At 36.8% G+C, this 13,370-nt stretch overlaps 1 long non-coding RNA gene across 1 annotated transcript; it reads left to right on the top strand.

The window, feature by feature from the left end:
* The first annotated feature begins 855 nt into the window (after nt 1–855).
* On the top strand, nt 856–3,837 carry LOC110686367. Its single transcript, XR_002504172.1, has 4 exons — nt 856–1,336; nt 2,243–2,411; nt 2,959–3,084; nt 3,607–3,837. It is a non-coding gene; the product is annotated as an uncharacterized LOC110686367 (long non-coding RNA).
* The last annotated feature ends 9,533 nt before the right edge of the window (nt 3,838–13,370 follow it).

Here is a 13,370-nt window from a genome sequence, read left to right as displayed (position 1 = left end):
TAGTGGTAAGTCTTTGTTAGAGAAGGTGATTAAGTTATTTGGACTAGGGAGGTCACTTGTAAACAAGTTGGCCAACCTTTCTGAAGTAGTTTCGGAATCTACTCCTACTTTTGCTAGAGCATCCATTACTGCATCTCTATACTCATGAGATAAGGCTAGAAGCTTCCACACATTCATCACTACTTTGGTCTTCTTAAGCTGCTTGACTATATCATTGCCTTATATGATGGATGTTGAAGTTTGTTGAGTTGCAGGTAGAGGCGTAGTTGTGACTGGTTGTTGCACTCTCCCAGACTTAGTAAGTACTGTGATTGGGGAGTACGGTCATCATCCCATATATCATCGATGTCATTGTATGGGTAAAATGCAGCAAGAGATGATTCGATCATGTCTTTGAGGTATACATCCTCATCTTCACTATCCCAAATTGCATTGACAATGGTATTATTAGAGGTAGGGATAGTGTTATCTTCTTTTGGAGTGTTGTTTTTTCTTAAGATGAAGAGTTTCCCCTTATCTATGAGCTTTTGGACATATTCCTTGAGTCGAAAACAATTCTCAATCGTGTGGCCTCTAGATTGATGGTATTTGCAATAGAAATTGTCCACCATCTTAAGGGACTCAAATGGCTTTGGTTTAAGAGGCTTGACCATACTCTTTTCATGGAGCATGTCAAAGGCTCTTTCATAAGTGGTGTCTATAGGTGTGTAAGCCTTCTTGTTCCTTTTCTCTTGTGGCTTGATAACCACTAGTAGAAAAATATAAATGTGCACCGAATAATGAGCACCGATTCTTGGAAACCGGTGGCCCAACATACAAATAGCATCGGTTATTCGATGCTCCTTGATTTTTTTTCTACACTTCTGATACAAAGAACATCGGTTAACCGGTGCCCCTTAATGTTTATACATTTCTAAAACTTGCATTCTTTCCCTATTTAATAACCACGCATTCACTTAGTCATTCTCCTTTCTCTCTCCTCTTGTTCCCCCTTTCTATCTCCTTTCTCTCCTCTATCAATCCACCGCCACTCCTTAGCTTCCCCACCACCACCCCTTTTACCTCCAACCCACTTTATCTCTCCATTTCTTCTCTTTGTTAGCTCTCGTTCTCCTTCTCCTTTGAAAATCAGCGTCAATTCGAACCAAATACAACCATCGTTTTTCAATTCCCAAATTCAAGTTATTTAGGGTTTTGATTTCAATTAATTTTTCAATTTTTTATGGTTAATTTTTTTATTGTATTTGATTCTCGTATTCAACATGCAGTTGAATTTGGGATGTCCATGGAGCTAATTTTGTCAAAGTTGACCAGGAGACTCTTCGATTTCATCCTTGTATCCTTTTTTCTCTTTACTCTCAATTTAATTGTTTAATTTCTGGATTTGCTATTTTTTTCCGTTGTTTATTGATTGGATGAAATAGTTGTTTTTTAAGGAGGTTTTAACTTATATTTTAATTTGCTTAGGGTTGATGTTATGGAAGACTTGAAAGTGTTGTATTGTGGAAAATTTATGATTTGGATATTGAAATTTGACTGTTGTGGATATTGGATTATGAGCTAGCAATTTCAGTCTAGTGATTTGCTTGATTCTCGTATTCAACCTAATCGTCTTTAGTTTGGTACGTTTTTTCTTACGAAATTGCTGTTATTTTTTTTTGCAAATTTGATATAATTTCAATAATAATTGAATTATTAAGTTTGGGGATTTGGAAGAATTGAACAGAAGTATTTTATTGAACGTGAAATTTGTCAAATTGCATAGATGATGATTGAATTGGTTGATATAGTAGTTTTGGGGTTTAAAATCAAATTACACAACTCAGTTTTATTGCGATTGATCTGGGGTTTCGTTAATTTGTTTCAATAATTGCGATTGATCTAGAATTTTGTTAATTTGAGCATTTGGAATTGTTAATATACGGAATATTTGAATTATGGGTACACGGAGTATTTAACTTGTGAGAATACAGAGTATTTGATACTTGAATCTTGAATTTCAGTAGTTTGATTTGTGGATGTATTGTGAATATTGTATTGGTTGTCATTTAATTAGATTTTTTAGGTATATATATTTTTTGGGTATATTTTGTTCAGTTTTGTGTTTCTTTTGATTGAATATGCAAATTAAATCTCATTTGGTAGTGGATAATTGTGGATTATTTCAATATATTTTGTTTCCAGTTTGTCTTCTTATATTGCCTTATTGTACCATAATTGTTGAGTTTCTTGACAAGTACAGATCGGGAATTAAAATTGGGTTTTGGATTGATTTTCTGAGTTATGTTTTTGCGTTTATCGAATGACTTGAAGCTTGAACCTGTTGCCTTGCTTCCCTACAGTGCACCCCTGCTACTGCTACTTTTGCTCTGCTGTAGCTGCTACTTTTGCTCTGTCGAGATTGGGGGCAGGTGTGGCTTTAAGCCTATTTTTTATATTAATTTATACTTGTTTCCTGCAACTATGGCTTTAATATCATTTGGAAATGATGACTTTGTTTGGGAGTATTCTTGCTAAAGCCATTGACAAGATTGATGTTAATGGTGTTATCTCTATTGAGTCGTTCTCAACCTCTGAAACTTACATAATTGTTGAAAACGAAATGAAGGTCTGTGCTGCTTCTGTATTTTACTGCCATAAATAAAAAATGTTTTATGCACTAGTTTCATTGGAGGAGTGATAAACTAATAGCTGGTTGTTTGTACTATGTATCTCCCTTTCTCTCTCTCTCTCTCTCTCATTTTCAAGGATATAGTTGCATACATTGAGTCATCCTTGAACCTGGTTTGATGGGAAATCAACCAAATAATTATTTCTTTTAAGCTTATAATATGGATCAAGCACAAATTTAATTGTTTTCTAGTTCATTGGAATGTAACTTTTATCATGTACTTGATCCTTTGCTTTTTTCGGTTATGAAATTATATGGACTTATTGGAGTATGTTTTTATTCTCAAGGAACTGTACAGTAACAATATCAAGGGGCCAATACCTAGTGAGCTGGGCAATCTGACAAATTTTATCAGTTTGGATCTCTATTTGAACAATTTCAGCGGTCCAATTCCACCATTCCGGAGTCTTTGGGTAGGCTAAAGAAGTTGTGCTTTCTGTATATATACTAATCCCTTGTCTGACTAATTTATCCAAGGACTATACCTTATTTGTCGTTAACATTTGCATTAAAATGTATGTGTGTTGAATGTATGCATGGCCATATGCGGTCCTATGCTATCTTTTTGGCTTTCTGCTAGTTGTTAATGCCAGAATGCAAGTTAATATGGCTTTCACGACTGCTCTTGAATAATTGATTACGCCTAGCCATGGAATATTGACTAAGTGTAGAAAAAGGGGTTCTCTTAATGCTTGTCAATGACTTCTTAATATGTTTTGAGTGTGTGTATTGAGAGGATATTTTGCTGTTTGTTTGTGTTGTTGTAGACCTTATATAATGTTTTCATCTGCGATTTTTATTTGATAATTGTTTTTATTTCATGATTTGGGTTTATTCTTTTGATTTGGGTTTATGTTATTTTTGTTGTTGATTTATTTATTAATATGAAAAGATTGGTTAGTAATGTGGGATTTTTTTTTTGTAAAATTTAACAGGTTACATATGGATCTATAATCAAATTGGTGCATGAAATAACAAAATTCAGGCTGCATTCAGGTAGCTCTATTCCCTAATATGGACATTGGATTCTCTTAAGTGTTGTTGCTTCGGTACTGCTGCTGTTTAGCTACTGTGATGCTACTAGGCTACTGTTATATATTGTTTTTTGTTTTTTTTAAGTGTAAAATTACAGGTTATTGATGGATGAAAATTATTAGTTTCAAGTATATTATGTATATCTATAACATTCTGGTGATAAATTCAGATGAAAAAAGCAAAAAAAAATAATTAGTTTTTTTATTCTTTTGCGCATTTTTGGCACCAGTTAACCGGTGCCAAAAGTAATGAATTATATTTTCTTTTAAAAGTGGGTACCTATCATTAGCACCGGTTAACCGGTGCCAATAACAAGTATTCCCACCGGTTCAAAAACGGTGCGAATGTTTACATTTTTGGCATCCCTCAATTCTAGACCGGTTCAAAACCAGTGCGAATGGGGGATTTTTAACCAGTGCGCATTTGTGTTTTTCTACTTGTGAACGTTGAAAATAAATGGTTTTCTTCCAACGGTATATAGTTTATGAGAAGAATGGTCACACTTTCTTTGAACAGCATGGCGGTCAACACTCTCTATTCGTTCAAGGAGGCCTTGAACTTCAAAATGGACCATACAAAGAGAATTATGAAGACGGAGCATCCTTAGTAGCTTTTTTATAGGGGCTAGCAATGTCTTCATCGGTAACCTCATCTTGGAAATCGGTCCTGGCGTCGAAGAAGACCTCCTCTTCTTCTTCAATGGCAACAACCTCTTCCATGGAAGGTTCTTCGATAGGTTTAATGAGGATTGATGGATCAAAAGGAGTTTGATCCTCATAAATGGCCAATGTATCAGAAAGTGGAGAAGTGTTGATGCTTGGCTTTTTACTAGCAGGAGGCACATGAAGCTTGTTGTTATCGATCAAATATTGGATAGCTTCCAACAACTCTCGGTGGTGTGGCCCTTACCTTTATGATACTTGCAGTGGGCATTAGGATCCCAGTTAGGTGACCTTCTTTCAAGTGCGGGATCTTGAATAGGTTTAATGGGAATGATGAGTCCCAGTAGGGGTGAAATATTTTCTTAGTTGCCTTCTTAGCCCTTGATTATCCATGGCTAGGACATCATTAAGATTGTACGTGCTAACATTGTTACTAGGGTGGGTGTTTTTAGAAGTAAAAGAATGGTCGTTCTTCTTTCCTTTCCAGCCACTGTTGTTACTATTGTTAGTAGCTTTTGATTTTATAAGGTTGTCTTCAATATCGATGCCTATGTTTTAGACGGCCTTGAAGGTGTTAAAAGTTTGATATTTCAAATGCTTTTGAAACTTTTCTTGAAGATCTCTAATGAACATTCTTACAAACTCTTTTTCACTTGGTACTTCAATCATTTTTGCAGAAATTTCCTTCCACCTATTGTAAAATGCAGTGAAGCTTTCATTTTCTTTTTGCTTAAGAATTTTATGTTCTCTACAATCAGTTTCTACTTGAATATTACATTTGTATCTATCAATGAATACATGTGTAATAGTATCCCAAGTAGCAATTTTCTCAGCACCTATAGAGAAGAACCATTATTGGCATACTAGTTCCAAGGAGAGAGAGAAAAGCAAGGGGAAGACCTTTTTATCAATCCCCTTGATCTCCATGATTGTCTCGAAAGCCTTCAAATGAAAGTAAGGATTGTTAGTAGCTTTGAACTTAGGGATGTCATTGGCGGAGCTTATCCTAAGGTACTTATAGTCATTAGAGATTTGAATTAAGCTGTCTTCAATGCGCTTGATTGTCTCAGGTGGTACATGCTTATTAGGGTCCTTAGCCTTCTCTATTCGAGTCTAAGTCCTTTGATCATTTCAACAAGATAATCCACGGTCTGTTGGAGTTTGTCAACGTCTTCTTGTTCAACTACTGCCATTGGTTTCTTCCATCTTCGAACTGTTCGAACTGGGATCTGGAAAGGGAGTACTTGTAAGAAAATGTTATCTCGAATTAAGCGCCCTTCGTTCCTCGACCAAACGCTGTAAAAATTAAACCATCAACTCTTTTAATGACTTGACTCTAATTGACTTGTACTTTTATTGGGTTGAAAAGCAAAAAATGGGTGTCTATTTTATGGGAATCAAGTATGGGGATCAAGTAAGGGAGACAATTTTTCAAACAATATAGTCTATGTTGGGAGGATAATATCCGACTTACCCCCCTAAAAATGATAGAAAAAACAATGCATGCAAGACTCTAAGCATAGTCATGGTGAAAAAGGACATGTACAAAGTATGTGCAAAGACTCGTGAGTGAAAGTGATATGTTCAAGACTCGTGTGATGACCATGGGACTAGACATGTGGTTGGACTCAAACAAGACCGGGTAGAGACTGTGTATATACGTTAAACTAGTTAATCGTGATAGTGGAACTCGACGCGAAGACTTGGAAAGAAGCAGCCGAACCATAGCGTAGCAACGGGACTACCGCGGGGCATTGGCGTCAATGCGGCGCACTGGACGCAAACGTCCTGTGGTACAGATCAAAGTGATGCGCTAAAGTTGGAACGTCACCTCAATTTGTTTTTTAGTGATTCTTTCGAAGGTTTAAGCCTATAGTTTGCTAAGTTGAGAATATTTAGACTTTATGGGTTCATATTAATTAACCAATTTAATTAGCAAAGTCCTTTTAGTCCTTGGTTAGTATGTTTAGACATATTTACAAGAAACAAGTCAACATGAAGGGTTAGTTTAATCACAAAAAAAGGATGCACAAGCAAGATATGCACAAGTAGTCTAGTAGTCACAACATGATGCAATGAGTTTGCCACCTAACCATGGCTCTAGTTCTCTAAGGTCAAGGATTATTGTGTCCAAGAGGGTCCATGGTTAAGAGTCCAGATGCATCGCGCAGAAGCCTTACCTTATCAAGGTTGGCACGATGGACGAGACCCCCTGTGAGTTAAACTCAACTCCATGGTTTGGTGAATTCAACTAACTTGGATGCACCCATTATTGCACGGAGCGTGAATTTCGAAGGGCTAAAACCATATGTAAAACACATATGGGTTCTGAACAGTCGAAAAAACTTAATCAGGAAGTAAAATTGTTGAGATTGTACTAGAATTCAAGCAAAACATGAAGACTTAATTCTGGCGCAGAAACACCAGATCGTATCGCAGGGCGGCAGGAACCATCGTCCAATGATATCTCTATAACGACGCGATTAGGCTATCATCTGGCATTGGTTTCTAACGTCCTGCGATAGTTCTGACGCTCTACGACAGTTTCAGTTTTCGATGTTTTTTCCAATTTTTCGTAGTGTCTTTTCGATTTTTGTTGTAAAGAATATTTTCGGCCTTTCCTACGTGTATGTCCTATATTTTTGATGCATTACGGATGGTCTTTTCACTGCAAACCGTTTTATGCTTATGCCACAATGTTAACCAAAATTATGCACATGAATATCTAGAATATTTTAAGTGTCATCCACTCATTCTAAATCAATTGCTAAAATAAATTTAGGAATCAATCTAGAAATCCTTCCCAGTTGAGTCGCGAAAAACTGTAGAGAATTTTTCAAACTCATCACTTAAGCCCTACTGTGGTTCATGCTTTTAGGCATGGAGGCATTCCAAGGAAAATAAGCTAGAGAAAAAAAGTCGCCAACAAGTTTTAGGAACTTGTAAAACGATCATGGGTGTGAAGGTTACACCCAATTCATGATCATAGTGATTGCTAACCCCACAGTGGTCCGAAACCATAGCTGGATGTTCGGGGATGATGCTACGAATTTGACCTTAGAGTAGCCAAACCCGGCCTAAATAGGCCTCTACTTGATTCTTTTGATATTCATGCGCCCTTTTCAATCAACATATATACATCAAGTTAATCCTAAACCTGTTTAATCTACGTTGGTTGATTATTAATGCATAGTCAAATCTAATATTATATTGGTAATCACTTGAATTAAACTCATATTAACCTAAATCAAATTATTAATAATCTTATTACGCGTGATTTCAAGTACAAATTCCCTTTAAACATGCAAAAAGGGGCGTGATCAAGCAGTAACAATAAATCATGAATAATCAAGCAACATACGATTAATATAAAAATCATCATCGTAATAACATTTGATTTTACAGGATACACCTACTAATCGAAGCTTCTATTCGTAGTAAATCAAGCAATCTCACCATTTATTAGAACAATTCATCGAAGCTTCTTTTCGCAGCCAATCGAACACTCTCACCATTCGTCACCAATTCATCGAAGCTTCTGTTCGCAGCCGATCGGACACCCTCATCACTTATTTTTCCAAAAGCTCTTATGTTCAGAGACGGGTGGACATTTTATTCAAAGATCTTTTGTTCAGAGACACGTGGACATTTCTTTTCAAAGCTTTTTTGTTCAGAGACGTGTGGACATTTATTTCAAAGTTCTTTTGTTCAGAGACACGTGAACATATCTTTAGAAGCTCCTGTGTTGAGAGATGCGTGGACGTTCCTTTTCAAAGCTCTTTGTTCAGAGACGCGTGGACACCCCTTTCAAAGCTCCTTGTTCAGAGACGCGTGAACATCTCTTTCGAAGCTCTTTTGTTCAGAGACGAGTGAACAATCCCTTTTCAAAGATCTTTTGTTCAGAGACGCGTGGACGTTTCTTTTCAAAGATCTTTTGTTAAGAGACGAGTGAACAATCCTTTTTCAAAGCTCTTTTGTTCAGAGATGCATGGATATTCCTTTTCAAAGCTCATTTGTTCAGAGACGCGTGGGCATTCCTTCCGAAGCTCTTTTATTAAGAGACGCGTGGACATTCCTTTTTAAAGCTCTTTTGTTTAGAGACACGTGGACATTCCTTCAAAAGATCCTTTGTTCAGAGATGCGTGGACATTACTTTCCAAAGCTCTTTTTTTCAAAGACGCATTGTAGACACCTAGTTGTGTCTCCCCAAAAACCAAACCTAGTGATGAGTATCTTTCACGTCTTTGGTTATCGAATAAGGTGAAGAATTGAAGAGTCTCGTGAATTTCCTAAGCCTTGACCATATTTCTAACCTTTACTTAAATGTTATAAGCCAAAATCATTTATTTCGTGCCCTTAAACCCAAAATCATTCATTTCGTGTCTTCTTTATAAAAACATCCAAACCAGTTTATTTTGGTCCATAATCCTGGTCCAATTATTGCTTAGTTGGATGGGGCTTAAAGAGCTTTCCAACGATATATTATAAGCCCAAATCCGATTTATAACGAAGAAGTTATGGCCAAAATACTAAACCGAGCTCAAATCGAGCCTTACCTACGACCTAAAGACCATGTGGAGGGTCCATGAACAATAAACGTCATTCCTAAATCCCTAAGGGTTTATTATTAGCTTTTAGAATTTTCAAGAAGGTTCTAATTTATTCTGTTTCTGAAATAATAATTTTGTAGAATTTTACTTCGGATAAAACACTTGTTTTTCAATGATTTTAATTCTGATAAAATTAGAATACGTACGGAAGTTTGACTAACCCAAGTTGATTGGGAGTCATACAAATCTTATTTTCCAAAAAGTATCACTAGGGGGTAGAAATATCGCATAGCGATAGACCCCTATCGCATCGTGATAAGGCTATCGCACAACGATATTCTTGTCACGTCGCGATGGAACCCGTTTTACTCCTAATCGGACTCTGATTTCTTTCTTACCTTCAACTCTGGTTTTTCCCCATAAATAAAGTCATTTTACCCCATTTTCATTCACCAACAATCATCATCTAATCCCTCTCTCTAAGCTAAAAGCTTATTTTCTCTTTCTCTTTCTTTCTTAGCCTATCCTAAACACATCCCCACACCTTCTTGATATCATACACCATAACTCCTTCACGAACCTTGAATACTCCAATCCCTTCTTATAGTTGCCTTTGACCTCGACGTGAAAGGTTGATAGTTCTGAGGGTTTAGTCCCAAATCTATATTTTATTTCTTATTTGATTTATTTATTTGATTTAATCTTTCTTGATGCTACTAACGTGTGTATTGTTTTGATAGAAAGAGGTACGAGGCATCAAAGTGAGTAGATCTACTATCCTTATTCCTCGCTTCTTATTTAGAAATCATGTTTAGAATATTTTTTTGATTGATAATATCATGTTAGGATGCATTTGTTAATTCTATTATCATGTTAGGATGTTGATTTTAATTATCATGTTAGGGTATTAATTAATATTTCTAATATCATGTTGGTTTCTAGTATCATGTGTTGGCTAATGCTCTGATTATGATTTTTATTAGTGACATGCTAGGGTTTGTTATGAATCTGTTTAGTATCATGCATAAGATCTTGCTATTAGTCATGTTTTGATGATTTTGATTATGATGATGATGATTGTTGTGTCAATTATGTTGCTTGATTATTCATGATTGACTGTTATTGCATGATCACACCTTTTCTGGAGGTTTAAAGGGAATTTGTACTTGAAATCACACCTAATAAGATAATTAATAATTTGATTATAGGCTAATATGATTTTAATTCAAGTGATCGCCAATAGTATATTTATTTGTGCATTAATAATCAACCAACGTAGATTAAATATGCCTAGGATTAATTTGATGATTGTATGTTGATCGGAAAGCACGCATGAATATCATAAGAATTAAGTAGAGGTCGGTTTAGGGCGGGTTCAATTTCTTTTAGGTTGGATTCGTACCATCATCCTCGAATATCCAATCATGGTTCTGGACCACTATAGAGTTAGCGATCTCCGTGATCGTTAATGGGGTGTAACCTTCACACCTGTGAATGGTTTACAAGTTCCTAAAACTTGTTGGCGACTTTTTTATCTCTAGCTTCTTTCCCTTTGGACGCCACCATGCTTAAGTGCATGATCATAGTGGGGCTCAAAGTTGATGTTTGAAATATTCCCTACAGTTTTTTGACGACTTCACTAGGGAGGATTTCTATTTGATTCCTAAAATTTATTTTTGGCAATTAACTTTAGAATGAGTGGATGAGACTTGAAAAATTCTAGGTATTCATTGTGCGTAATTTTAATTAACATTGTGGCATAGCTTAAAAAGGTCCGCATTGGAAAGACCATCCGAAATGCGTTAAAAAATAGGATTTTTACACGTAGGAAAAATTAGAAATATCTTTCACACTTAGAATCGAAAAGATACTCCGAAAATCGGAAAATCCGAAGAACACAAAAAACTATCGCGAAGCGCGGGAAGGGTCGCGAGATGACAGTGCCTATCGCCATGCGATAGCTATATCGTGATGTGATATTGCTATCGCTGCGCGACAGACCCTGTTTTCTCGTGCCGAGTTCTTTCGACATCGAGCCATGAATCTGCCTTCTTATTTTGACCGATTCAAGTACTATCTCGCCGAGTCTACTTTCTGATTGAGTTTTTCCTTCTTTTTTGAACCCATATGTGTTCTACATATGGTCTTAGCCCTTGGGAATTCACGCTCCTCTACCCAATCGAACGCTCCGTGCAACAATGGGTACATCTGAGTTTGTGAATTCACCAAACCATGGAAGCAAGTCTAACTTGCGGGGTCCCATCCATACGCGCCAACCCTTCCGAAGGTAAGGCTTCCGCGCGATGCATTAGGACTTATAACCATGGACCCTCTTTGACTACCATAATCCTTGAACTTTAGAGGACTAGAGCCATGGTTAGGTTGCAAACTCATTGCATCATGTTGTGACTATTTGACTACTTGTGCATTCCTTACTTATGCATATCTTACTTGTGATTAAGCTAACATTTTGTGCTGACTTGTTTTTATAAATAAAGTCTTATTTAACTAATCAATGACTAAAAAAGACTTTGCTTAAATAATTGATTAATTAATTTGGATTAATAAAGTCTAAACATACTTGACTTAGTAAGACTATAGGCTTACCTTTTTTGAAAGAATTACCGAAAACAAATTAAACTGACGTTCCAGTTCTGGCGCGAAAGTTTGATTTGTGCCGCAAAATTCTAACTTTATCGCGACACGATATTCATATCGCGCCGCGATAGAGCCAACGCGACGCGATAGTTCCATCGCTTCGCAATGGTTCGGTTTTCCTTTCTGAGTCTTCGCGTTGAGTCTAAACTTTTTTTATTAATTAATTAACTAAAAATCCGAGGTCTTAACTAAGTCCTTGTTTGAATCTAATCACATGGTCCCATGGTTATTACACAAGTCTTGAACATATAACTTTCACTCACGAGTCGTAGCACACACTTTGTACATGTCTTTTCACCATAGCCATGTCTTAAGTCCATGTATGAGTCTTCTTTCCGTCATTTGAGTTGAGGGTTCATCTTATTCCCAAAAATTTCCATATCCTTCCACATTCACATATACTTTCCCAGATACTTCCCATACATTACACTTTCCCTCTTCACATACTTTCCTCTTACATGTTTCCCCCATACATATCATTCCCCTCATGTACTATGATCTTTCCCATCTATACATGTTGAATCGAGTTTGAGTCAAGTCATTAAAAGAGTCAATGGTTTAATTTTACAGCGCTTGGTCAAGGAGAGAAGGGCATTTAATCAAGGACAACACTTTTGTTCAAGTATTACTCTTTGATAAACCGATTCAACACAGGAAAAAGTTCGTAATAATGGCTAGTCAAGAAGAATTCGAGAAGCTTCAAGAAATTGTGAATGGACTTGCCGAAATGCTCAAGGGACTCACCACTCGAGTCGAAGACCCTAACAAGAAAGTGCCAATTGAAACCATCAAGCACATTGAAGATAGCTTGAGTCAAATCTCCAATGACTACAAGTACCTTGGCAAAAGCACTAAGGGAATCTCAGAGGATAAGGATCTTCTTATGCACAAGTTCTCTGCCAATGACATCCCTAAGTTCAAGGCTATTGACAATCCTTACTTTCATCTGAGAGCTTTTGAGACAATCATGGGAATCAAGGGGGTTGATAAGAAAGCTTTCCCCTCACTTTTCTCTCTTTCCTTAGAACTAATGTGTCAAAAATGGTTCTTTTTCATGGACTCTGAGAAAATGGCTTCTTGGGATGGTATCACACATGCCTTCATTGATAGATACAAGTGTAACATTCAAGTTGAAACCGACTATAGAGAGCTCGAAATCTTGAGGCAAAGGGACAATGAAGGCTTCACCGAATTCTATACTAGGTGGAAGGAAGTATCTGTCTAGATGATCACTATCCCAAATGAAAAGGAATCCGTGAGGATGTTCATCAAAAATCTTCAAGACAAATACCAAAAGCACCTGAAATATCAACCTCTAAATACTTTCAAAGTTGTCTACAATATAGGTATCGAAATTGAAGATGACCTTTTGAAAGCTGCCAACAATAATAATGCGAAAGGAAAGAAGAACGACTATCCTTCTTCTTCCTCTCCCATTAATGAAGTACATACTACAAACACTCCTAAGCAACAAATCCAAAGGTCGAAAAGAGTGTTTACTCCACTCAGTATGAGCTACGATACAGCTTTTGATAACCTACACCACAAAGGACTGGTTATGCCCATATGACCTATCAAAGACCCAGTTCCGGAGGCCAGACCACCTAAGTGGGATCCTAATAAACACTGCAAGTACCACCAAGGAAGGGATCACGATACTGAGGAATGTTGGAAACTCAAAGAAGCTATCTAAGACTCGATCGATGATGACAAAACTTCCGAGGTTCTAGCCATCGCAGAAGATCAAATATTCTTTGATCCTTCTCTCCTCATTACAGCTGTTGGTGAGCCCAT

Source organism: Chenopodium quinoa, unplaced genomic scaffold (assembly GCF_001683475.1).
Source record: "Chenopodium quinoa cultivar QQ74 unplaced genomic scaffold, ASM168347v1, whole genome shotgun sequence".
Lineage (NCBI taxonomy): Eukaryota > Viridiplantae > Streptophyta > Magnoliopsida > Caryophyllales > Amaranthaceae > Chenopodium > Chenopodium quinoa.
This window is presented reverse-complemented; position numbering and strand designations above follow the sequence as displayed.